We start from the raw sequence: 26059 nt of genomic DNA on the forward strand, positions 1-26059 counted from the left end.
GGGTGTTTTAGTAATGACCCTAGAACATGATATTGAAACAAATAATACTGCTGAGACTAGAGGAATTCTAAAGAAATTGAACAATTTTAAGTTCCTTAAATCACTTGCAATGTTGCATGATGTTTTGGGTGTAATTGCAAAATTATCCAGAGTATATTGATATTGATCAGATGAATGAGATGATAGTTTCCACCAAGTCAGCTTAAGAAAGTTATATTGATAATCCTGACCAAGTGTTGCATGAAACTTTAGAAATAATTGAACAGGCTGGTGGCAAATTTCAAGGTGTAAATGTATTAGGTGTTAATGATAGACAAAAAAGAGAATTTAGTTCACTGAAAAAAAATATATATTCAAAATGTAATCTCAAAAATCAATGAAAGGTTTGAGCCTGATCAACTGGATCTACTGCAGTGTTTGAAAAAAGTATTAAAATCCATATGCATGCCAAACACAAGAGATAAAATTGTTTTGCACGGTTGTGATCAGTTAAATAAGGTAATTCAGCACTATGGAACACAACAAAATATAAATGGCCCCCTCTCATTACCAGTAATATAACAAGAAAAGACTTTCTGCAATTCGAATTCTGAATGAATACAAAGAAACATCAGAATTTGAGAGATTTTCTATAAATGGTATTAAATGTTTATGCAGAAGAATTTCCAGATTTTCACGTTCGTGCAAATATACTGGCTACTATTATCCTTATATCTGTATCTTGTGAAAGGGAATTTAGCATCAAAAATAGAATTAAGAGCAAATCAAGAAATAAAATTGGAGTAAACAGAGTTGAAACTAAAATGAAAATTGCTTATGTTGATAGAATTTAGATGGGGTTCCCATACGCAAAGATGCTATTAGAATTCAATCGGAGTATTCAGTTGACGATTCGTTGACGATCAATTGACCGTCAATTGACCATACATTGAATTTTTGCCTTGCAAATGAGGGTGCGTTCAACTCATTTGCATATAGTTGAGCGCTGTTGAATGCTCCTCTATTTTCTGTGCAGTTGACCATTAGGTAAATACTCCACTATTTTCTCTGCAGTTGACCATCAGTTGAACGTTCCGCTACTTTTTGTTTAGTTGACCATTGTTGAATGCTACATTTTCTGTGCTGTTGACCATTGTTGAACGCTTCTCTATTTCACATGATGTTGACCATAGTTGAACGCTCCTCTATCTTCTGTTTAGTTGACCATTGTTGAACGCTACTATATTTTCTGTGCAGTTGACTGTTGTTGAATGTTCCTCTATTTCATGTTAAGTTGACCATAGTTGAACGCTTCTCTATTTTATGTTCAGTTGACCGTAGTTGAACGCTTCTCTATTTTATGTTCAGTTGACCATAGTTGAACGCTTCTCTATTTTATGTTCAGTTGACCATAGTTAAATGCTCTTCTATTTTATGTTCAGTTGACCATAGTTGAACTCCTCTGTTTTCTGTTCAGCCATTTATATCGAATGCTTATGAATATTCTACCTGTTATTTTAATTATGCTTTCAATCTATTACCCCTCTCTCTCTCTCTCTAACCATACACTTGTATATTTTTTTGGTTTTGTGTGCTAAATAATGATCACAGACATTATTCTTGAAGAAATCAAGCTATATACAGTGAATTTTAATCAAAATGCTCAATGGGACACAAAACTCACCTTTTGCAAATAAAGTAATATTTTTTTTTCCAATCTTGATTAAATTTTTAATCTTTATTATGCACTTCAAGACTTTTTTTAATAGTAAATTGAAAATTATCAGCCTTGTTCTCTTTCTTTCCTTTTCTTTTTTCCAGACATAATTTTGAAGTAAATGAAAAAAAAATGATGGCCTCAAATTGACCTGGGTCGAGGCTAGGCCCTGTCTCGTACTTTTTAAAAAAGACGCAGGAAAAAGTGATCAGAAAAAGCTCACTTGAGCTCTCAGCTTTTTAAAACTACATGTACAAATCTGAAATTTGAACTATTGATCACTGTCACATGTATTTAAGGCACTTAGTCTGTTTACTGTCCTCCTCCCCCAAGCCATTTTTTCATTCATTGACCTAATGAAGTCTTTAATATGATAGTGTTACAGTTTGTACAATTTAGATTAATTTAAATGCAAATATACAACTAGTTCTAATTGTAATGTAGATCATTGCAAATGTTCCCCAAATAATCCCCTTACTCTCTTATAGGGTTCACTAACTTATTCAAAATCTTTGTATTATAAACTTTTACAACTTTCTTTACAAAATATGGGGAAATAAAATCTCTGTTTTATAAACTTTTACAACTTTCTTTACAAAATATGGGGAAATACCAATGTGCATATAGTAAAATGAATGTTAAATTTCCACATACATCAACATCTCATAGTATATGCCATATTAAAGAGGTACATTTTAGATTTTAAAAAGTTTCACTGAAAATGTTGAAAATTAATGTTAGTTACAGCAACCTGAATATTTACATATCAGAATTTAGAACAAATACATGCAGTCATTCCCAATGATTCCATAATGTAGGGACTTGTATTTTTTTTTCTTTTTACATATACTCTGAATTCCATCTTCTTTTGTTATACACTAAGATGAGTTTGTGAAACACTGATGCCCCTGTATGGCAACTTATAGCAAAGGTTAAACTTTCTCAAATGCAAATCAATATGTTGACACCCAAAGTAAGGTCTTGTCTCGAGGTATAAACCTGTGAAATATGAAAGGACTAGCAGCAACCATTGAATAGATATGGAAAATGTTAAAGTTTTTTTTTTTTCAAAAGTATGTCAAACATCAAGGTCTAGGTCAAAATTAATGGTGCCAAAGGAAAGACCTTCTCCCAAGAAATCCTCTATTTTCTGTTCAGCCATTTATATCGAATGCTTATGAATATTGTACCTGTTATTTTAATTATGCTTTCAATCTATTACTTTCTCTCTCTCTCTCTCTATATATATATATTTTATTTAGCACACAAAACCAAAAAAAAAAATATACAAGTCATGAAGTGTATGAATATTCATACACTTGTATATATTTTTTGGTTTTCTTGAAGAAATCAAGCTATATACAGTGTATTTAATCAAAATGCCCAATGGGACACAAAAGGTCAAAGGGTCAAAGTTGTTGGTATCCAAAGGAAGGTCTTTTCACAAGGATTCAGGGTTCTCCACAAGGGGTTTTACCATGGCGGCCCGCCATGGTTAAACGAACTGCGCCATAGTTAAAATAGGCGGCCGCCATGGTTAAATTTTTATTGCATTTTAGTATTTACACCTACTTTTTAATAACTTGAGTAGTTAATTGTGTTTATACTACGACTGCCATGCATCTGGCATGCCTCAAGGGAAAGCGGACTGTGCAAACAAACACGGTCGCTGATCGGCGACTATGCTGGGAAGCGTGACAATGGAGGGCCAATCAGCTGAAGATCAATATCTTGAAAATTAATTATCCTGTAGTATACAAACATGTAATTTCGGGAAATTCCAACGTGTTCACTATTTGATAAAAGATCATAACGAGCAGTAGGTATGCCCAGAAAAAAATGAGCCCTTTCAAAATTTCCTATTCTTTGTATTTAATCAATTCCTCATGCTTTGTTTTCAAGTATTAACTTTATTATCTTTCTGATAAAATGTACGTAAGTGCCAATCGTCGTCTTAGTTTTAGAGTTACCTCCCGTTTTTATGAAACTTCGCGTGGCGCTATTCTTAGCATGGGCACGTGGAGGAATAAACAATGGAGGAAACTCAGCGAAAATGCAATATGTAGAAAAAATAACGTTTAGAGAAAGACAGAATAGAGAAAGCAAAATTACATTAATGCAAATTAATGCCCCCGGTTATACTAAGTTACTTTTACCATGTATGCCACCAGTAAGTTTTCAAAGATCATGCAGTTAAAAAAAGCTTAGGCATTAGTAGGATGTCGGCTTTCGTTGTTTGTGTGTCTGTTAACTTTTTTTTAAAGTACTACCAATTCATCAGTTTTTGTCATATTTAAATAAAACTTTTTATATAATAGGCAACATCAATTCTGCATATCAGTTTTTGAAAACTGTTGCCATGGTTACTCTATCAAAACATTATTTTGAAATTCCTTCAAAATGTTCCTACAGTTTTGGACCAATTTTGGTACATTTGTAGAGTAATTAAGATACATAATCCTTTTTATTTTTAATTTTTTAGCTTAAAAAATTATTGGTTATTTCAACTTTTTGTGCTGCAGTGGTTATGTTTTGTGAATTAACCAATTGATTAATGAAGGTTAGGAAGTTTAACATGCATTCGTGTTTTTGGTCGCATTGCGCCTTCGCGCAGCTTCCCCCATGGTTAAATTTTCAAATGTGGAGAACCCTGAGGATTACACATGTGAAGTATGAAATTAAAACCCTAGCACCAACCGTTCAAAAGTTATGGCCAAGGTTAAAGTTTGGTAAAATTTTGCAAAACTGGGTCAAATTCCAAGGTCAAGGTCAAAAGGTCATATATGGTGGTACCCAAGGAAAGGTCTTGTCGTAATGAACACTCATGTCAAATATTAAAGCCTTACCCTTGACAGCGCAATAGTTATGGGCTAGGTGAAAGTTGACAACAGACAGACAGACAGATAAAAAGGACAAAAACATATCTTTCGATCCGGGAGCATAAAAATCACCTTAGCAAATCCGATTTAAGCACACTTACTTGGCAATGCGTGTATTTTCAAGATGATGTAGGAACCTTTTATACCTATCTATTATTCTACATTTCTCTTGTTTTGTTGAAAACTAAGGAAGTCATAGTCATTTAAAGTTTCAACCAATGCAGCACATGCATGCATTTTCAATAATTTCAGTATAAAACATATTGTAGAACTTTATTATATATACAATCTGTACTTACATGTACATTTTAAATTTCAAATTATTTTGTAAAAAAAAAAAAAAACAAAACAAAAAAAAAAAAAACAAGGAAATTATTGAGACTTTTTTCAGCCAATCAGAGCAAATCACTAATGCATGTGCAAGTTCACGCTAATTTGACCAAGTCATTTGGAGAACTTAATGAGTTCATGGAAAAGTGAATTCCTGCATAAATGGTTATAATTAGAGTAGTACCTGATGCCAAGGCCAAATTAAAGTTATTGCTTGTTTGGAGTTCTGGGAAACACCCCAAGCAAAACATAATTTAATGTTAATGTTAAGTTTGTTTTTAATGTCTTCACCATTTGTCAAGTTCTCTTTTGTCAATTTTAAACTTTAATTTGAAAAAAATCTATTCTCCTCCCTCCTTAAATACCCTAGGTAGCAATTCCAAACATGGATGGCTCAAGCTAACATTAAAATACATACAAATTTATATGTTCTACATAACACTGATGTTACTGGCTAGAAACAAGAGTCAAAATCAGCAAACATCAAGCATTTCATGGAAAGTCTTAAATTTATTTTTTTTTTTAAAGCTTTTGGTATATAATTGAAGTTGTCCTACTTAAAGCTCAAACACATTTAAAAAATTATTTTGGACATATTAAGGGACTGGTATCCAGAGAAATCCATATCCTTGGTTAAGGGTTCATAAATCCTTATGAAATCAATTACCGGTTATTTTTAGCCATTTCTCTATGAATATGTTTTCTGTACGTGATAAGATGAGGTATTTTGATAACTTTATTTGTTGAAAGAGTGAATTACCTTATTCTCCAAAAATAACAAAAATAAAACTTTTTAGGTTACCTTAGTCAATCAGGTGAACTATTGCTATCCGTTTTTGTGCGTCGTCCGTCGTGCGTTAACTTCTGAACATTTTCAACTTCTCTAGAACCAGTAAACCAATTTCAACCAATTTTGGCATATAGCATCTTTTGGTGAGGGGAACAAAAATTGTGAATTTCATGGTCCCTGCCCCCTTTCGGCTCAGGTGAGCTAAAAACTTCTTATTTATTCCAACCACCATACCTGTTGACACCCTTCTTCCTCGCCAGTCAAATACAGAATGACAATCTTGCTTCGCTAGTCAAAGACAGAATTACAATTTTTACCTAGGATGCAATATACTAGCGACATCCGGATTAACCTCGGTTTCCATCAAACCCTTAATGATGAAACCCGTTATAAAATGAATACCGAGCCCGATCGTCACACTTATATATCTAATATCATTTAAAAGAACTATTTATACACATGTACATGATTTAAGTTAGTAAAAATTGTAAACCTAGTTTCATTTCCTGAAGAAGTGATATTTTGCCAAAACTTGAATTGTTCCTCGTCGATATATGGAGCTAGCTGTCCACCGTTCTTCTTGCATTGAACCTCCGCTTCTAGCGTGGTGTTAAAGGCACTGGAACTTTATAGATAACAGTGTGAATAGTATCTTCCATCATTAGAAGATATCCAATTTTTACAAGACCAAGAATGTACACCTTTAAAGTATCAAAAACAATGCATGTATTCATTGGTTATCTTTCGAAATTTAATAACTGTAAATGCCAAGATGTACAATACTGTACACATGAATCTACAATTAACAATTTTCCTTAATTACATATCAGTTTGTAAATTTCTAGCAATTGTTTTGTCAACAAAACGCAAACCCGAATTCACTATGATATAGCGTGCCTATATGAGTGAAAAATTCTCGCACGGGACGTTAAACAACATACAGTGTACAATCAATCACTATGATTTTGCACGTGTCACCGTATTTAACTTTTTGAAAACATACTAGACTTAATTCCAAGTAATAAGAGAAATACGAGCGTTAATTTGTTTTTAGCTCCACTTGTAAGAAAAACCTGTGCGATTGTAAGGTGTCCGTCACCGTAGCCTAGTGGTACAGCTGTAGGGCGTTCGCTTCGTGATCGGGAGACAAGAATTCGATTCTCGTTCGCCGACAAATCGAGGCCCGGCGTCAAACTAAAGGCACTTGTTGGCACGATAAGAACACTCACTACTCAAGGGCTCTAAGTGTCGAGTGTAGATCTAAAATCGAAGCCTTTGACATCTCTATCTGAGTGAAAAACTCGAGAATGGGACCTTTCAACAACATACAATGATTGAATCAATCTAACGAAAACACAAATGGATCAGCCGGTCATGCAACCGATGAATTGTTTGATTTTTATATGTGTCTGTCTTTAAATCTTACCAAACCCGTTTTTCAATGCATAGAATTATTAATATTTGCTTTACAATTACTTTGTTATTATATATGAATAACAAAATTAAAACATTACTTATGCAGAGGACAACAACGAAAAAAAGAAAGAACGTGCGTATTCGGTAATGGCCAGCATCATGAATTTGGAATTTTAAATTTGTTTGTTATCTTTATCAAAAAACTTTTTTTCCTAAGAATCTATATTTAAATAACCTTAAAAAATTATTAATTAAAAAGAATTGATAAAATTTTGTAAAGAATCATGTTTTAATTGCCTCCTTTTCATTGTTACATCTAACATTGACATGCAAGTATTTATTTAAAAGTAAAAGCATCGCTCTAGCCCATTCACAAAACAAATATGGTATAGACTACAAGATAATGGAAAAACTCCAAGTCTGATGCAACTGCTGCATTAAAGAAATCTTTTAACAACGATATTTTATATTTTTAAAATCCTCTAGAAATATGTTTTAAAGAGACACATTGATAACAGCTTTTCATACCATTATCTGTTCCATTAAGGTATTAATCTATTTGGGGGAAGAATTACAATGAGAATACTGAAATTAAAATCGTTTTTTTTAAATTGTAATCTCTTACATATTGATAAAAACTCAGGTAATATTGCTCGTCATTACAGCCCTCTTTGTTATGCCCTCCTCACATACATGTGTATTTGTATTCTTTATAGATATTTTGAGATTGATCAATGTTCGTTATTTTCGTTTTTTATTATAGAATTTTATTCAAGACAAATTATGTTTTATATTAAAGAAGGGGGTAACTTAATTAGGAGGTTTTAAAAGTACTATTACGTGATAGATGATGTTAACGGATATAACCGTATACACAAATAAACATTCAAGGTTCCATTACTTTATCTAATTAACTCGTACCAAGAACTCTTACATATAGCAAGTCGTACAATATTCCATTCACAATATAAAGTAAGCAACTACATTCCTCCCCCACTTGAATATAGAGTTACTGGTACCTTTATATAATAATAAAAAATAATAACTTTAACTGTCTGTAAATCATAACAAAAATCCTATCAGAAACAATGGGTAATAACAAGAATTATTATTACTTTATAATCTCAGAATATAAAATTATTCTTATGACTTTGTATGAAAAACATAAATGTTCACATCACTTTAACAGTACATATGTTTCATAGACACTTCAAAATGTTTCCATTACAAAGTCATTGTATTTAGCCAGTTAACGTTTAGTACGCTAAGGTCTACCAGACAACGGTTCAGGTACAGAATCGGGTTCTTGAGTATCGACATCAGGTATTGGCGGAACGACATGCTGTTCAGGCGGTGTCACAAGAATCGGTGGTGGTACATCAAAAACATTCTCTTGGTACAACGATTTGTCCACTAACTTTTTTACGTGTGTTGCATTACGATCATATTCAACTCCATTTCAATCTACAGTAATATGTTACCATGTTTCTCCTTAACGAGCATAGGTTCCGGACTAAATGTTGTCGATAACTTGTTCTCGCATTACTAATTAACAAGTACTTTGTCTACTGGTTTCACATCTTTCGGTACACATCCACTTTTCTTGTCAATTTAATATTTACCTTCATCCTTCATTTCTGAGTCTCGTTCACGTATTTCGAAGTCATACATATATAAAGGTATACATATGGAAATCAATCACTTGCGGAATTTTCCTTCCAAACCATAGTTCGGACGGACTTACTCCAGTAACATTATGCCTTGAGGAACGGTACATCATCAGTTAAGTATCAAGTTCATCCTTCCAATTTTTCTTTTCTGTCTGTGCAATTTTGATTCTCTTCATAAGTGATCGGTTTTGTCTCTCAACTTCACCATTAGCCTGAGGCCACAATGGAGTTATCCTATGACGTTAAATTTTGTTTTCTTGCATGTATGATGCAAAAACTTCAATCACAAACTGTGGTCCATTATCTGTAGTTATTGACACTGGCAATCCAAACATACTGAAAATTTTCTTTAAATTCTGTACAGTTTTCTCTGCTGTAGTAGATCTCATGACTTCCACAATCTTGTAGCGAGAATAATAATCAACCAATGAATCTGCTGACGGCAAAGGTCCTAGAAAATCTGCAGCAAGGCATTTGGTAGCTGAGTTCTGGTTATCGGTTCGGTTTTAGATGGTGTACTGATTAACTGGAAACCATAACAACTACGACAAGTATGTTCCACATCTTTATCCTTCCCAGGCCAGTAAACTTTCGAACGCAGATATCGTTCCATAGCTACAATACCAGGATGTCCTTCGTGCCTCAATTCCGAAATCCTTGGTCGTAAACCACCTTGGAATGACGTTCTTGGTACCACGTAGAATGACTTGGCCAATTACACAAAGTTTATGTCTACATGTGTAACAGGTACGTATTCCTGAAATTTACAACGTTCCCACTGTCCTGACAGTAAACATTTACGAATCTCAGTAAGTTCTTCATCTGACTCAGATGCACGTTCAATCTCTCTGGTCGAAAGAGCTATAGATATGATGCTATAGTAATACCACGAATATACTCCTCAGTATCGTCATTTTCTGGATGTGATCTAGCCAATTTTGGAACAAGTATTGACATAGAATCTGCAATGTTCGTTTCCCAGATATATATTTGACAATTTAGTCGAACTATTTTAATATGAGAACCCATCGTTCTATCTTTGCACTCGGCTTTGACTTGGGTGAAAATATACACTCCAGAGGTCGATGATCCGTCCATAATTCGAATTTGGATCCAATGAGATATATGTGGAGACGCTCACATCCCCATATCAGTCCGAACGCTTCTTTTTCTGTCTGTGAATATCGTCTCTCCACATCAGTCAGACTTCTGCTGGCAAACATGATAACTCGGTGATCAGATCCTTGTTGAAGATTGTTTTTATTCCCACAAATCTTAATGTATCACAATATATAATGAGATGTTAAAATATGTTTAATTCATAAGGTATTTCAAGTTAGCCTTAAAGTTTCTTGGGAGATTATTGGATTTACATAGACGTTATCCTCGTATTCGTATGTTTGTCCGCCTGTCTGCCTTTATATGTATACAAAGCAAACTTGCTAATTTGATGTAAGTATGGATGATACACCTATGCATTTAAGATGCATATGATAATATATTTGAAGGTTGTACACAATGGTTGTAGCATTTACACACGTTTCTTTGTTTCAGATCTGCATGAAAATATGCCTTGTGTTTGCACTTGTAAAATACATAACGACAACAATGCCGTTGTATACAGAATTTCAAGTAAAAAATTCAAGAGATGTATAAGAAACAAACTAGTTGAGGAAAAACTCTTGCACGAAAAATCAACATATGTGTTATTATCTTGTGCAAATTATTGTTCACAAAATTTGAAGGACAACAACATTGATACAACAGTTGAATAATTCATTAAATAATTCAACAGAAGCTGTCTGACGTTCATGTTACAAAAATTGTATTTCCATTAGTGGAAAATGAGAGACACAATATACAGGATGACTGAGGACGTCAATTAAATAGCAAGTATATTTAACACAGAGTACCTATCGGAGGTAAACGCAGAAAAGTGATTGAAGGAAGTTTATTCTGTCGTTTTTGTCTGCAATCGTGGGTAAAAACATTAAGGAACATTCAAATAAAGAGAAATCCAATTTGATTTTTTGGATAGAGCAAATATATTCCTTCTTTAGAGGAAATTTGGTTTTGCCTTTCAGTTTCAGTAAGAACTTATTATCTTACTACTTTTCTGGTAGTCGCAATGTATGTATACTGAATTCTGTCGCTGGACCTGCTGCTAGCTACCGCACTCTTCTGTCGTAGATAGGTGACTAAGCTTGCGATCCAGTAATAGTTAATGACAGATCCGACGTGATTACCTATTTTGACAACAACCAGATTCTTGCACGAAGCTAGCGAATGCATTATGATATTAAAGTCATCCTTTCGGCAATTACAACTATTGTTCATTTTTTCCTCATTCCTCATCCTTTCTGCAAGAGAATCCTGACCTTTCTCCAAGAAAATGGCAGTATTCACAGAACTTCAAATCACTATACTCTCATCTTCTCTCTTATTCAGATAAATTTTCAGATCTATTTCGATATGTTAGAGTAAATGTCACTGAAAGTCGTCTGCAGAATATTGTACAAGAACAAAAAGAAGGGTTAACAGGTCCTAAAGATGGCATCCAAGAAGTCATACACAGACATAAGAGATTGAGAGAAGACGAGGAACATTCCTCTAAATGCAGGCTTCGCCATGACCCATAAAATTTTATAGAACATAACCATAATGGCAAACCCAAGATTGTGGTGGGCAACCCTGTGACCACCAATCCATGTTCATATAATGCAGTTATGGAGATGCTGACCACCATAAAGGAGTCGACTACAGGCGGAAGAAGAACCTGGACGGCTGTTGGGTGTGATGGGCTCCCTTATATCATTGCCAATAGAGTCATCAGGGAACATCCAGAACTCCACGATATACTTCTGCAGCCAGGTCTAGGTCACTTTGAAATGAACATGACGAAAGGTATATTACAACAAAAGAATATATTTATAAATAAAAAACATTTCTTTTACAATGCAACATTTTATTTATTATATATACATACCATATCACTTGGAAAATCTTAGGTGAAATCATAATTTATTCAGCATTATCCATTCCTACAAATTTTACACATATGTTTTTGTCCGTAAACAATTTCAACCATTATAATTATAGCCATAATAAAGCTGATTTGGAACGTCTTTGGGAAGGACCTAGCAAAGATACTGGGCTACATAACGCCAAAAGCTCTGCAAGCTTGTATGGATGGCAATGACCATCACAAAACATTTCAATTTTTAGAGATGGTGCTTTTTGGCACATGTGCAGGTACTTATATGCATTTAAGTATGGTGTTTATAATATATGAAAAACTTCCAACAGTAAAATTTATTATAATTTTTTCATTCCTTTGCTTTTCTCTCAAATAAAGGAGATGAACTACTACTACCCTATTTCAGACATTGTGTGAGCACTGATGAAACACCGTCAGCACAAGGATATTTTCAGTGGTGCTGCGGAGTCAAGGACCCCAATTATAAGCTCGATAAAATAAATATTATTTCTTTTATATCATTAAAAATATCGCATTTTTAAAATAAATTCTTATTTACTAAAATAATTATGCTAAAGGTATACTGCATTATATTGATAGATTCCTTCAGGAGGTCATTGTCACTTACACACTCTCTGTATACTTGTTTCGTGCTGGTGTTCGGAGGAACAATTCAGATGTCATCATGGCTGCAAGGCTAAAATTTGCACCTTCATATTTTGGTACTAGGAAATATAACTATCAACAAATAGAAGTTTTGGACTCATTAATGAGAGTGTGTGCACCATCTGAAGTGTCCAAATTTATAAATAACAATGAGTGTCTAACCCGTAAGTGTACCAAAATTTGTCTTATCTTTTTTACAAGAATGTTACATCGAAATGTCATATGAAAATGAAAGAAATATATAAATTAAATACTTAAGAATTTTTCTTTTAGAATCAGGACATCCTAGTAAAGGGGAAATGACTAAGAAATGGCTACCTCCAGGCGCGCCCAAAAAGAAGCACTGGAACCAAGCTTGTCGATATCTTGACAAACTAGAAACGGTTCAAATACATTATATAACTTTTAAATTTTTATTGCGTCATTTCAAATAATTAATAAGTAATAAATTACATAAATTACAAGAATTTAACTTTAAAGATGAGATTTTTTCGGAATTGAAAGCCCACACATCTGTCGTGCACCCAGTATTGGCATCGTCGGGACTTGTTGTCGCAGCCGACCCAATACACCTTTTCCTCCTCAGAAAGACACACATTGCATTGTTTGGTCAATCCTGTTGCTTTGCGCCCTGATTCTCTTTGGGATGGTCACGTGAGCGCCATCTTTTACATTTACGAGAAGGGGAACAGGTAAATGACATTGAAAAGGGTGTTTGGGGAGGGATAATGAAAGCAGAATTCACAGTTATTTGGGTTCTAGAAGATTTAGCTGTTGGGGAAGAAGGTGGGGAGGAGGGTGACGAAGAGACTTCAGATTCCTCAGCTGCCGTAGAAAGAGAGATGGGGTGGAATTTGTTGTAGACAGCTGAGTGTTGGAAGTAGGTGCTGAGGAAATGGAAGTAGATGTAGAAGTTGGTGCATGAGCAAAGGAGCGAAGTAATCATACTATGGTATGCACAGAATTTTACCTCCTCAAAGAAGGGTGTGCACCAATGAGTAATTTTCCCAGATGGTGCTTTAATCATAACTCCCTTCCCTATAAATAAATATTCAAGATTTAATAAAGTTGTTTCCTCCTCTATGTTTACAATATAGTAAAATTTTATATTCATTTCCTATGCAATTCAGATTATAAAACATACATGTGTATGTACAGACTAAGATAATAGGACAAATAAAATTTATTATATTATGTTTACAGATTAGGAAAAATCTCTATAAGATATTCTGCATTGAAAATGAGGATGAAGTCATTATATCATACTAATCTGGACAAGGAAATTAAATCACTGGAGGATCCAGATTAGAGATTCTGAGTTGTTCTTGACCCCTTTCCAGATCAGACCCCTATCTAATTTATCAGGGAAAAATCTAGAACCTGAAGTAGCCAACTTTTCTAGCAAATGCAAAAACGATATGATAATGTTTTTGAAAGTATGTTCTAAATGTAATTCCGTCAGTTTGCAAATTTTTGGAGCAAATTTTCATGTTATCTGAGGAGCGAAAAAAATTATAGCAACATAGACCTGAAATTTCCAATGCCATACAGACTGAGATACAGAAATTGAAGGAGATGGATTTTGACATCGGTATGCACTATCCAATGTATGAATATAATTACTATAAGCATATACAGGGATAACGTGCCTTTGCATTAAATAAATGAAAGAATAAATTAAATGAAGTTATATTTTTATATTTCAAAAACACTTTTAGGTATAATCGTTCCGAGTTCCTTCAAATTCTTTAGTGGTCAAAAGTCAAAAATGAGGCTACGTGATCAGAAAGTCGTGAATTTGAATATCGGCCGCGACTGACCTAAGTAGATAAAAAAATAGGTAGCAACTGTTCCTTCACCAAGCGCTCGGCAATTTAAGTGAAAGTTGCGGGTCCTTCGGATGAGACCTTAAAAACCGAGGCCCAGTGTCACGGCAGGCGTTGGCACGATAAAGATCCCTCACTACTCAATGGCCCTAAGTGCCGAGTAAAGGTCAAAATTTGAAGCCCTTTACCGGTATATGGTAACGTCTCTATATGAGTGAAAAATTCTCGAATGGGATGTAAAAACAACATTCAATCAACCAAAACTGAGAAAAAGCAGTGTTAATCAAATTCTACAAAGAATTGGTACAGCTGCATGGTAGAGAAACTTGAAGATAGCAAGAAAGAGGAAGAAGAGGGTGTGTTTCTTTATGTGTATATATTCTTTTACTGTAATGTACATTTGATTTGTGGTTATGAATTCAGTGTTTAGAAATATCTTCTTGAACAATGTGTTTTTTCTCTGGTATTGAGCCTGAGCTCTTTTCGCCGTATCCTCTTGGTATTGGTTTCGTGCTGAACCGCTACGCACTTTCCATTTTTGTTGTCCTTTGCTGTTCTTACCAGGGTTATAAGTTTTGGTTTTGAAATTGAACCTCTCTCTATCCTATTTCATAAAGACAAAACGTGGAAACATGTTCTGCATACACCACCACCCTTTTCAACATTAAAGAACACATTTTTTTTCTTCATGACTGTTATTACATTTATATCTTAGTCATTTCCGATTCTGATAAAAATATTTTTTTTTATTTCCCTTGCTCATTGTTTCATTTAAATCACATTACCTCTTCATTACTCAAATTCGATTATTTATTGTATTTTCTGTGCTTCCATAGATATTTCCCTGTAAGATGCAGATTCGACCTGCTCCGCATCTTGCCTTTAGATTTAAAACATCATTTCCGGTTACCACATTGCACGGGGATCACGGAGATGAGGAATGATAAGTTTTTTTTGTTTTTGTTTTTGTTTTTTACTTTTTATAAAGGTTATTTGGAATTATTTCATCTAAACCGACCAGAAAAAAATCGAGCGATACATTTAGTGTCCGCTTTCACGATTTCATATATATCAACGTGGCATTATTAAACATTAATCTTTTGAACTTAAACACATACATATGTAACATAAGCAATCAACTTCTCACCATAATTCGACAACTTCCTAATAAAATTCACTCCAAAAATCGCACGTGATTTACGCACATAGGTTGATTAAGCTATATGTGATAGGTTTAAATACCTATATACATGTAGCTAAATTTAGCTATTTAGGTGGATCTAGTGATTTTCCTGGACCTGTCCATGACCAAGGATTGTTTGTCCACAAACTCGATGGCTTGAGCTGTCTGTGTAACTTTCTCTAAAGTTAAGTCTTTCATTTCCAACAATTTTCTACGCAGTCTATGTGACAAAGACTTCTCGATAACTTGGTCTCTAATCATCTCATCTTGTGCTTCTCCAAAGTCACAATAAACAGCTCGTTCACGTAAACGAGTGATAAATCGTTCAATAGTTTCATTTACTTGCTGTGAAGTAGCTCAAAACAATGAACTTTCATATGGCACGTTTTTCAAAGGTGAAAAATGATCAGTCAGTAACTAACATGCGACGTCATACACAGTTTAATTCACCTCGTCCTGGTTCTCGTTGCTCTAGTGTATAATAAATATCTTGCACTTCATTACCAGCTGAATGTAATGATAACGCTTTCACTTGAGCAGCGTCCGTAACTTTTTTTTCCTAAAGCGTAAAACGAAAACCCACGGAGCCATTTTTTCCGACGAAATTCCACGTTGTATACATCTCCATTCGAATCATATTTTGACAGTCCACATTTAAAGCTCAATACTTTGAATATTATCAGGTAAGTCTTTATTTTCAACATGAAGCATTATTTTTTATTTCACAGATCTCCAAAAAATATTGAAATTTCAAAATGTCACAAAAAGGTGTTGCACTCCTGACAATTTTAGCATCATTTTTGGGCATAACTTTTTTGTTAATTGAGATATCAACGAGATATTTGGCAGGTATTTAGACACTATCTAAGGACATATGCTGAGACATAGAAATCTATTTTCATTGCATGTATTTTTAGTGTGGGTTGATAAATATGCGTTTGGTCATTTTTTTTTAAATTCACCCATTTCTCCTATTTCCATGGCTTTAATCTTGGAGGTGAATTATCTCCAGGCTTTTCCGATTATTCCTCGTTGCCAAATTATGTGGTGTCGTGATAGATGACCACGATATTTGATCAGATCTATCCGTATACCCAAATAAACACAACATTCAAGGTTCCATTACTTTATCTCATTAACTCTTATTACATATAGCAAGTCGTACATTGAAATATTCCATCTACAATATATAGTAAGACACTACACTATTATCTATGTAAATGGTGCTCCCTCTATCTTCAATCTTACTCAACTGCGTCAGTGCATCCGTATATATAGGAATTTTACCGGAAATGCAGTTACCAATGCATATCTTATTATGTGGAATATACATAATGTCAAAATTGGTGATTTCCCCAAACCGGAAATACTGCATCTCCAATTGAATTGTATAGAAGAATGAATTAATGGATTTCATGTTATAATAACGAGTGCCAGTAATTAAAAATTAGCATAACATGGACAAGGAAGACTATTATTTCGACGGAGGTAGGTGGTATTTATAATTTTATGAGTAAAAGCTGCTATAGCATGTTTTGTTATCATGTGTAAAGGTTCATTCTCTATAAGGCCGTTTTCCGGCCTACGTTGAAATCATTTTAAAATGTGTTTTTATGTTATTTTTATCCTTCTATTATATGATTTTGGTCCTTATTTTCCAACATCGATCGTGTGAGTCACGTGATTTATAAAATAAAAATGGCGGCCAAGCTTAAAAATATTGAGGGCATGTCTATTTAAACTTTGTTTTTATGCATGGTTTTTGAAATAATGTAGAATAAGTCATATAAATATGAAGTAAATAAATTATATTAAAAATTTAAATGTAAAACTCGTACAAATTAAGGTTAAAATTAAAATAACATGACGCAACATGTTGCCCATTCACATTTTGTATATTTTAAATTTAAATCTTTAGAAAATGCTCACCTTATGACATGAGTAAATCTTTTATTATCATTTATTTGGCCAAAATACTTTATTTTAGAATCAATTGTTATTGTGTGTCATTTTTATCGACACTTTACCTTTATTTCCTATAATATGCCAATTTAGAAATATGGTAGCGAATTATCTATTTGTGATTTAGCCAAGAAAACCTGCATTACAGACTATATTTAGACCAACCAAATGAGCCATCGGTGTAAAAAAAAAACAAACAGTTAAAATGTATCTTCTTATGTATATAAAATAAAATAAATTCATTAAAAATGCTTTGTTTTCATTTAAATATACCTGTTAGGTATCATATTAATATCCAATGAATAGGAAATGCTATATGTCTTAAGTATATGTATTAAACGGGATAATAAAAGTTCTGAAAACGGATCAAAATCACGTATCTAATAAATAATAATAATAAAAAAAACATTACCGGGTAAGTTTATACTTAATTCACAAAGGAACTAAAATGTCGGTATGTTGTGATCCAAATTTGACTAAATAAATACATTTACTCTGACCCTACTCCAGACAACCAGTCACAATCCGCTGCGTCTTTTGTATAATCAAAAAAGGGTCGTGGTACCAACTTACCATCTTGATGTCGCTGGAAAGACAAATACCATAGCACAGCAGCAATATGTGCACAGCAGCCTAATGTGCGAGCTCCTGATTTACACTGACAATACCAGCCTGTTATTGCAATTCTTTTTCGAAGAACTATGTCTTGATTGTAACTTGGCTTTCAATAGACCATCGTCTTGTCTGTGAACAAATAATTCGTATTTGCCTTCAGGTGATATATGTTCAATTGTATACGCCTTTGCCTGCTTTAATTGATATACTCCGACTGTAATATTTCTAAGAGCATCCTCTGAAAGACGAGGAAAATCCTCCATATCAAATCCATCAACTGACTCCCATACACTTCTTTTAGCTGCAAGTTTTTCATTTTCCACCCGTTTTTGTAACTCATTAGTTGTTTTTGACAGAAATGACATTCGAATTGCTAGCTCCGTGTCCTCAAACTCAGAATTTCTTATCGGAGGTCTGTACTTATTGCACAATGCACATACAATACGTACATAATCACCAACAAATTGTATCTGTGTATTTGGCATCACTTGGCCCAAAGCTTTCCATCGCTTTATCCTTCCATTCACTGACTCGACAACCCAACGTACCTTTGTTACCATTCTGGACTCGTTTGCTTCTTCAGTAGAGTGCTGTTTTTTCCCCTTTTCTAAGTAGCACGGCATCTGAGTTCTAAACCCCATTTGTTGTAAGAAATCTCTGCAGTCTCTAAATCCTCTGTCCAGAACAAATATATCTCCATCTGAAAGCCAAGTTTTTAATCGTTCAGTGTCATTTTTCATTATACTGGTTAAGATCGAAGCATCATTATTGCGTCCATCTGCTAAGTAAGGACCAATAGCGTCTAGTATGTAGCCATCAGTACCAACTATCATCAGTGGCTTCAGGAGCGGTCGACTTTTGTAAGCACTGTATGTTCGGCGCTGGAAACTGTAGTTTGAACTCTTTTCTATATAAATGTATGTGCCATCTATGACAAGGGCTGCGACATCTTGGCCATCTGCAAATAGTTGCTTTACAAAAGCAGTAGTGTGTTCCCTAATAAACTCGTCCCTAGAAATATGCTGAGTGCCCAAATGCTGGGGAACAAATTCTTTCATTAGAACAGCTCTTGCACTGTGGATTGCTTTTGATATGTACTGTACATTAGGTATCTGGAACATACTGCTCATCACTTTTAGGGACACTCCTGTTCGCAGTTTTGTCAACAGGAGTCCTAAACATGTCCTAGCTGATCTGACTGATGTGTTTCTCAAAGATGGAAGATATGTTACTAAATTGTCAAATTGCTGTTTAGTGAGACCTGTCAAGTGAATATAATCAATGTCTGATAATCCAAGAGGGTTATCAAAGTCGATTCCTTTCGGCTTGTTCAACACATTCATGCGAACATTGTGAAGCAACGTCATTAAATCTGTTCTGTTGAACATGGTGTGGTCTGTCACCTTCGAAAGCATCTTTTTGCATTCTTCTTTTAACCCACCCTCACTAAAATGTTTCTGACAACACCTGGTACCTTCAGGTATGATTGTACCAGTTTCTATGAAAAATTTTGTCCTTGTGTCTTCATTTATTACGGCAAGATCTTCCCTCTGAGTACAAAATTGACATTTTGCATGTGAAGACATACTACGAGGGACTTCCAACTTAATAACCTTTGGACTACCAAATGCAAAGGATGAAGAAGTCTGCCCTTCCTCCACGTCAGTATCATTCTCTTCGCTTTCATTCATATTTCGTTTTTTGTGGTAATACGTCATTCGGCATTTATTACATAGTAAGTATCCTGATTCGTCTGCCTGATAATTTATTTTTGACGTGATGTAATCATAGAGTTCTTTGTTGATAGTCTCTTTGATATATCTCGAACCTGATAAACTACGTTGTCGTAGGTTGCAAATGCAACAGATAGGGTATTGTTGATCTTTACTGGATTCCATAAGTATGAAGAAGGGTATTTGCCCCTATTCAGGTCCGGATTGCGTTCTCAGCACGGCTGAGGCAATTAAAGCCAGGACACTGTCCCTCCCGCTCACCGGCACTCCATAGAAACCCGCAAGATTTTCAACAGCTCCTTCCACTACTCATGTAGAGAGCTTCAGTATGTCTACGATCAAGCAGGTTTCTGCAACTTCCAATAAGGAAGGGCTCCCCTGACTTCTGGTTTGCTAAACCAGAGCCGCAGTTCTCAAAGCTTGTATTGCTACCAAAGATGCGTGTTGGCTCCCCAAATCCGCAGATGAAGTTCACCTCAGCATCCAGATAACATACAATACTTCGACCCTGTCTCACTCATACGGAGAAAATATGAGCGTCTCTCTGGCAGGTTGGGTCGAGAAATTCCATTATGAAAGATATTCTTCATGCCAGTAACCGTTTTTATCTAAATATCTTTAGTAACACAACGAACATAAATTAACTCATCATCTTTGCACAACCACAAAAAACTTTTTGAGAACAAACGGACGTACTTCTAAATAATATATCAAGAGGTATGAAAGAGAAACGAAACAATAAGAATCCGTGCCATATAAGACATTAAAAAAGTACATACATTTGTCGCTGACAATTCAATCATCATGTGAAAAGCAAGATTTTATTTCATGACACTCAGTCTTTTCAGGCCTTTGATTATATATTTTTTAAAATAAAACTCAACATTTTCTAGTGAAAATTGCATGGCTTATTTTAATTCTTATGGTATCCACAGAAAGTGTCACTCTAACTAAAAAGTAACCAGATAAAATAATCTACAAACGCTGATAGCCTCCATAATGAGTAGATACCTTTTCGTCTAATTATTGCTAAAAATATTGCGTAAAGTTTTTATTAAGATGTCATAACCACCTTTAACCAAGTTCATCTTTTTCTAGTGACTTTTTATAGCTTTAAAAAGTTTACATTCAAATTTTGGTGCTGGTTAAAGGTGGTTATGACATGTGTAGGAGTTGTCAAACACACCAACCCTCTTATGTTTTCCCATTGCGCTAATGTTAATACGGAGCGATGGTACATCACTTTGAGACCCCATATCATAAAAAAATACTAGAGGATTAGTAACCAAACAAGTTTTAGCATTAAATTGGATCTTTAGCCCGCTAATTCATACAGTTTTTAAGGGGGAAAATATATTTTGAAATTTTGGAGTCATTGTAGGCCGGAAAACGGCCTTATAGAGAATGAACCTTTGTAAAAAGTAATGGCGGCTGACATGATTGATTGATTGATTATTGTTGTTTTACGCCGAGTCGGCAATATTTCAGCCATATTTCGGCGGTATGAATTAAATACTGTATGAACGGTTTTGAGAGTTTTTGGGTTTCTCTGGCGGCCCCCAATGAGCCTACTCTTTTTCGAAAACCAGATCGGCTGACATGAAATGACGATCTCGACCATGTGCTTTTAAATTATGAGACGTGTTTTTATGTACACGTAATTCATCCATAAGTAGTGTTGTTTTATCTTCCATAGAGATTAAGTGCAGGAGAAATAAAAATCACAAAAATTCTCGTATTTTTGTGGTATACTTCCAGGATGAATTTAACGGCTGAACTGTACATGCCACACCACCCCCGCCATTAATAGTGTTCGTCCTTAAAAAGTAAGTAATGTAATTTAAATAATATATAATATGTTGACGGTGCGACCGTAAGGGCGCGCAGATACCTATTCAAATTTAATTTAGATTGGGCTCTTCAAACCGCACGTGACATTTGGTACGTCGATCTAGACTCTGACGTTACATGACGTCGTATTTAAGTTGCTTTACCAAATTGAAGCCTGAACAGTGCTAGTTTTAATGAAGAATGTTTAATCTACTGGTTTAAATCAATGTAATTTAATTTTTGTTGAACTTTTGTTTCTACCGCGAAAACGTAGTTTAGGGCGAGATGCAATTCGCAAAGCATTATAGGACCACAGGTTACTGCGGAAAAAAAATTCGTTTGGATCAATGTGCAATTTTTCTATTTGCCCAGGCCTTGATTTAAGAGCTCGCAGTGAGGAGCGGCGTTTCGCGCCGCTCGCTATTCTTAGACTTTGAATTTTCCACCGTGTCAATACACTGGTTGAACTCGAGGGTTCGGATAAATGCAGGAAGTTTGGGAAAAAATGATCTATCTATCGAACCTAGGTTGAAGGTCAAGATATTTTTATATTTTGAGATATGTTGCAAAAAGTGGTGACAATAGCTTGGTGGGACAGACTATATATAAGAAAATAAGGAAAAATGCACAAGTTCTTGACGTCACATTTAGCATTTAGGAGGTCACATGAGCAAAACGATTTGTATGATCTTACTGCATGGAGTTTCAACGAGTTTTCTTTCATATTTTGGAAAAATACCAGGCCAGATTTGTATTGAAACCGTACCTTGTTCTTTTTGTTTTATGCACCTTTTTTTTTTTTAGAAAGTACGGGAAAATGTACTACTTTATGACTCACAATCGGCATTAAGGATGTTATAGTAGAAAAACGCAACCAAAAAAAATATTCCTATAATGAACCTGTAGTGGTAATAATCGGAATATATTTTGTCTTCTAATTTTGTTGAAATTCCTGCGATGGCCGGGTCCATTCTAAACCAGTAACGAGAAAAACAAAGAGTTCCGAATCGTTGATATGCTAAGGGCCTTAGAAAAGATAAAACTAACTAGATTTCTTACTACTTACAGGTATACCCCAAGATATTCTGTTTTGGAAGTAAATTATTACCGAAAAGGTTACGTAAGAGACATATATGTAACTAAGCAATAATCAAAACAGAACCTATTCATGTGAAATCATGATACTCGGATAAGGAGGGCAGAAAAACTTACCTGTTTACTCTGTTTATTGGCGAAGGCCAATTAAGTTGTTCAATATCACGCATAGATAGTACGGAGGTGTGTATAGCTGACACGTAAGTATTTGATTTCCTAAATTATTGTTATTACTGTAATAAAATATTTATTTGAAAGGTATTTAAAAAAAAACAACATATTTAACAATATTTATATCTAACAAACATCTCATTATTTGGCAAACGTTTGTTGTCAAGTGACTGATTTTGTCGTATTGAGAAACGTAGAATTATGGAATTAATTTGATAAAATAAGATATATACCAGAAAAACACTATTTCACTTATAAAGGTTTAAATTCTTCAAAATACTTAGGCTGCAACTACCTTATGATTCATGTATTATAAATATGTACAGATGTGTAGTCTGTACGAATATGGTTTCTTTCTTGCTGCATAAAATGCACAGAAATCAATATTACATCAGGATATGCATGCATAACATACATATTCTAAATTATCTTATTTAAGGTCTTACATGTAAAATATTTAAATACGTATAACGCTAGATTCATTCTTGTAATGATCGTTATTCATACATTTTGAAATAGTACAGAGTGGAGCAATAAATTTTATAAGTTTCAAAGGCTCTTTCAAGACTTTAAATGTTTAAAACCCACCCAGTGTTCAACATGCAATTTAATCCATTGTAAATCTATGCAGTCTGTCTCACAGACACTATTTAAGTCTTACAATGTCCCGAGTTGTGTAAGGATATCGATTTCTAAAATGGAACAAATCCAGGTTTTCTGTAGACAAACAATTAACACAGTGAATATTCCTTCCACCTGTACATGTACGAATCTTAAAATAATTGATGTGATTATATATATACGAGGGGTGATCAAAAAGTTCGCGAACTATCTCTACGTTTACAAAACCACAATTCACTTCAAAATGAAATTTGGTACACAAATAATCATAAACATGTTGTATAAATAGCATACTGTAGAATCATCATTGTTCGTGGGGGATCAATGTTCGTGGATTTCGTGGGTCACCCTTACCCACGAATTTACATACTCACGGACAATTTTTTTGACAACGGACTGATAAATTAAATCTACCAAATAAACGAGCTGCCCACGAAATTACATCCCCACGAACCAATAAAATTTTGCTTGCCCACGAACATTGACCCCCACGAATTTAAATGATTCCACAGTATGTCGTAATATTTTGGTGCATATTTATGACGTCACAATTTGAAAATGACGTCAGTATGAAGTGACTTGTGACGAAAAATGGGTGACTCAGTTTTGGCCATTTGGAACAAAAAGGTTATTCTTTTTATAAAGAATAACCTGCATGGTAAGAAATATAAGACTCGGAAAATCTTTTAGCTGCTGTGAACAGAACGTAACGGAGCATGTCACATGACCGCCTGGACCACGTGTTTCACCAGGGGCAGAACGGTTCCAGATGTGCATTAAAACTGGAGGGGACTACTTTAAAAAATAATACACAGTGAAACCTAATTTTCTTTCTTTTATGGAAGTAATTCAATTAGTTCGCGAGCTTTTTGATCACTTTTTTCTCCAATGTAAACTTTTATAATTAAAAGCTACGTATGTGAGTTAAGGAATGAACAATTTAACAAAAGAAATGGAGTGCTACATGTGTAATGAACAAGGATGCCTCTTCAAAAATTGTGAATTTCATGGCCCCTCGGTCAAGGATTCTGGTGTGTTGGTGGGGGGGGGGGGGTCTCTTGGTTATAGTGAAAATGCATTATTTCTTTAAAAAGCTTCTTCCCTTCTTAAGTGCATGGTTATAATAAGCAAAGGTGTCTCTTACAAAAGTGTGAAATTTGTTGCCAAAGGGATAGGGTTTCCCAGTTAGGGTGGAGCTCTAATTATCATATAGTGAAAATGCATAAATTCTTGAAAATATCCCCCCCATATTTTTTCAGATAAATTAAGTGCATGGTCATGATGAGCAAATGTGCGTCTTTGAAAATTGTGAATTCTGTGGCCCCTTGGTCAGGGTTTCTGGTGTTAGGGCGGGGCTCTATGGATATCAGTGTTCAAGATACCGAAGTTCAACTGTATTTCTTTTTTTAAGCATGTGTAACGTTTTTACTATTTACAAATGATTAATAATTGGGTTCGCTTAATTTTCCTTCCTAAGAATCACGCTTATAATATAAAACAAGTTGCTGTCCTTTAAAAAAGGACTGCAATACGTGGACAATATGCACAAAATTCTAAAAACATTTCTAGATTTAGTGATTTTAAAAAGGTGTAATTAAATTTAATTTTTTTTTTACATGTATCTTGTGATTTTCATCGTTATTTAAGTCTGCTTAATTAGGATGTATTGATAAAAAAATCGATCATGACCTTGAAATGATGTGAATATGAAACGTTGATCTAGGTATCTATCACAATTGTAAACACTGGTAAAGTAGCCTTTAAAATTAACAACAGAATTAAAAGAGGCCTAAGCGTGCAGGTGTCGTAATGGTTGAATTTTAACTCCGTTGGCAGATCCATGAAATGGGAGGAGGGGTTTCGGATGTTGGAACCCCATTTATTTTTGCAGAAAGAGGAAGAGAGAGTGTGTGTGTTTTTTCTGTAATTTAAAACATATTTGTGACGTAAACCTTTTGTTTGTGTTGTCCATTCTATAGCTTAATGTTGAGCTAACTTCTCAAACATCCATTAAGTTACCTGTAAGTGTTCATTCCTTTTGGAAAACTGTCCATTCTTTTAAGAATGGACAGTTTTTTTCAAAAAAGAACGGACAGTTAAAACAAACAGAATGGAGAGTTACAGGTAAACTTTGGAATGTGTTCAAGAGGGAAACAAAAACAAATACATTAAATACTTTTTGATAAATTTACATGTAAATAACAAAAAGAACGCGGAGATCAAAGTTAATCCAGAACACAATGTCTGCACAGCATCCACTCGACTTTACTCTTTTAAATCCATGAATGATGCACATTATTTCAATACCCAAAACTTAATTTTCACAAAACTTGAATTCAAATGACACAATTTCACATTTGATTTAAATTTCGGAAAAATCATTCCCTCGAGGAGAATTAATTTTCAGATACAAGTACGTCTAATATTACATCATCCATCCAGAAAACAGTTCGTACCATGAACACTACACTGCTGCAGTTAATATTTCGGTAGAAAGCAAATAAAAATGAAACATTTCCAGATTTGATTTGAAACCATTTCAGGTCGAAGATTGGCTCATGGCTAATCCAACACTCGGAACAAATTTGCATCTCACCAT

This window comes from Saccostrea echinata, unplaced genomic scaffold (genome assembly GCF_033153115.1).
Source record: "Saccostrea echinata isolate AGI-Se365-2 ecotype Australia unplaced genomic scaffold, CSIRO_AGI_Sech_v1 ptg000016l, whole genome shotgun sequence".
Classification (NCBI taxonomy): domain Eukaryota; kingdom Metazoa; phylum Mollusca; class Bivalvia; order Ostreida; family Ostreidae; genus Saccostrea; species Saccostrea echinata.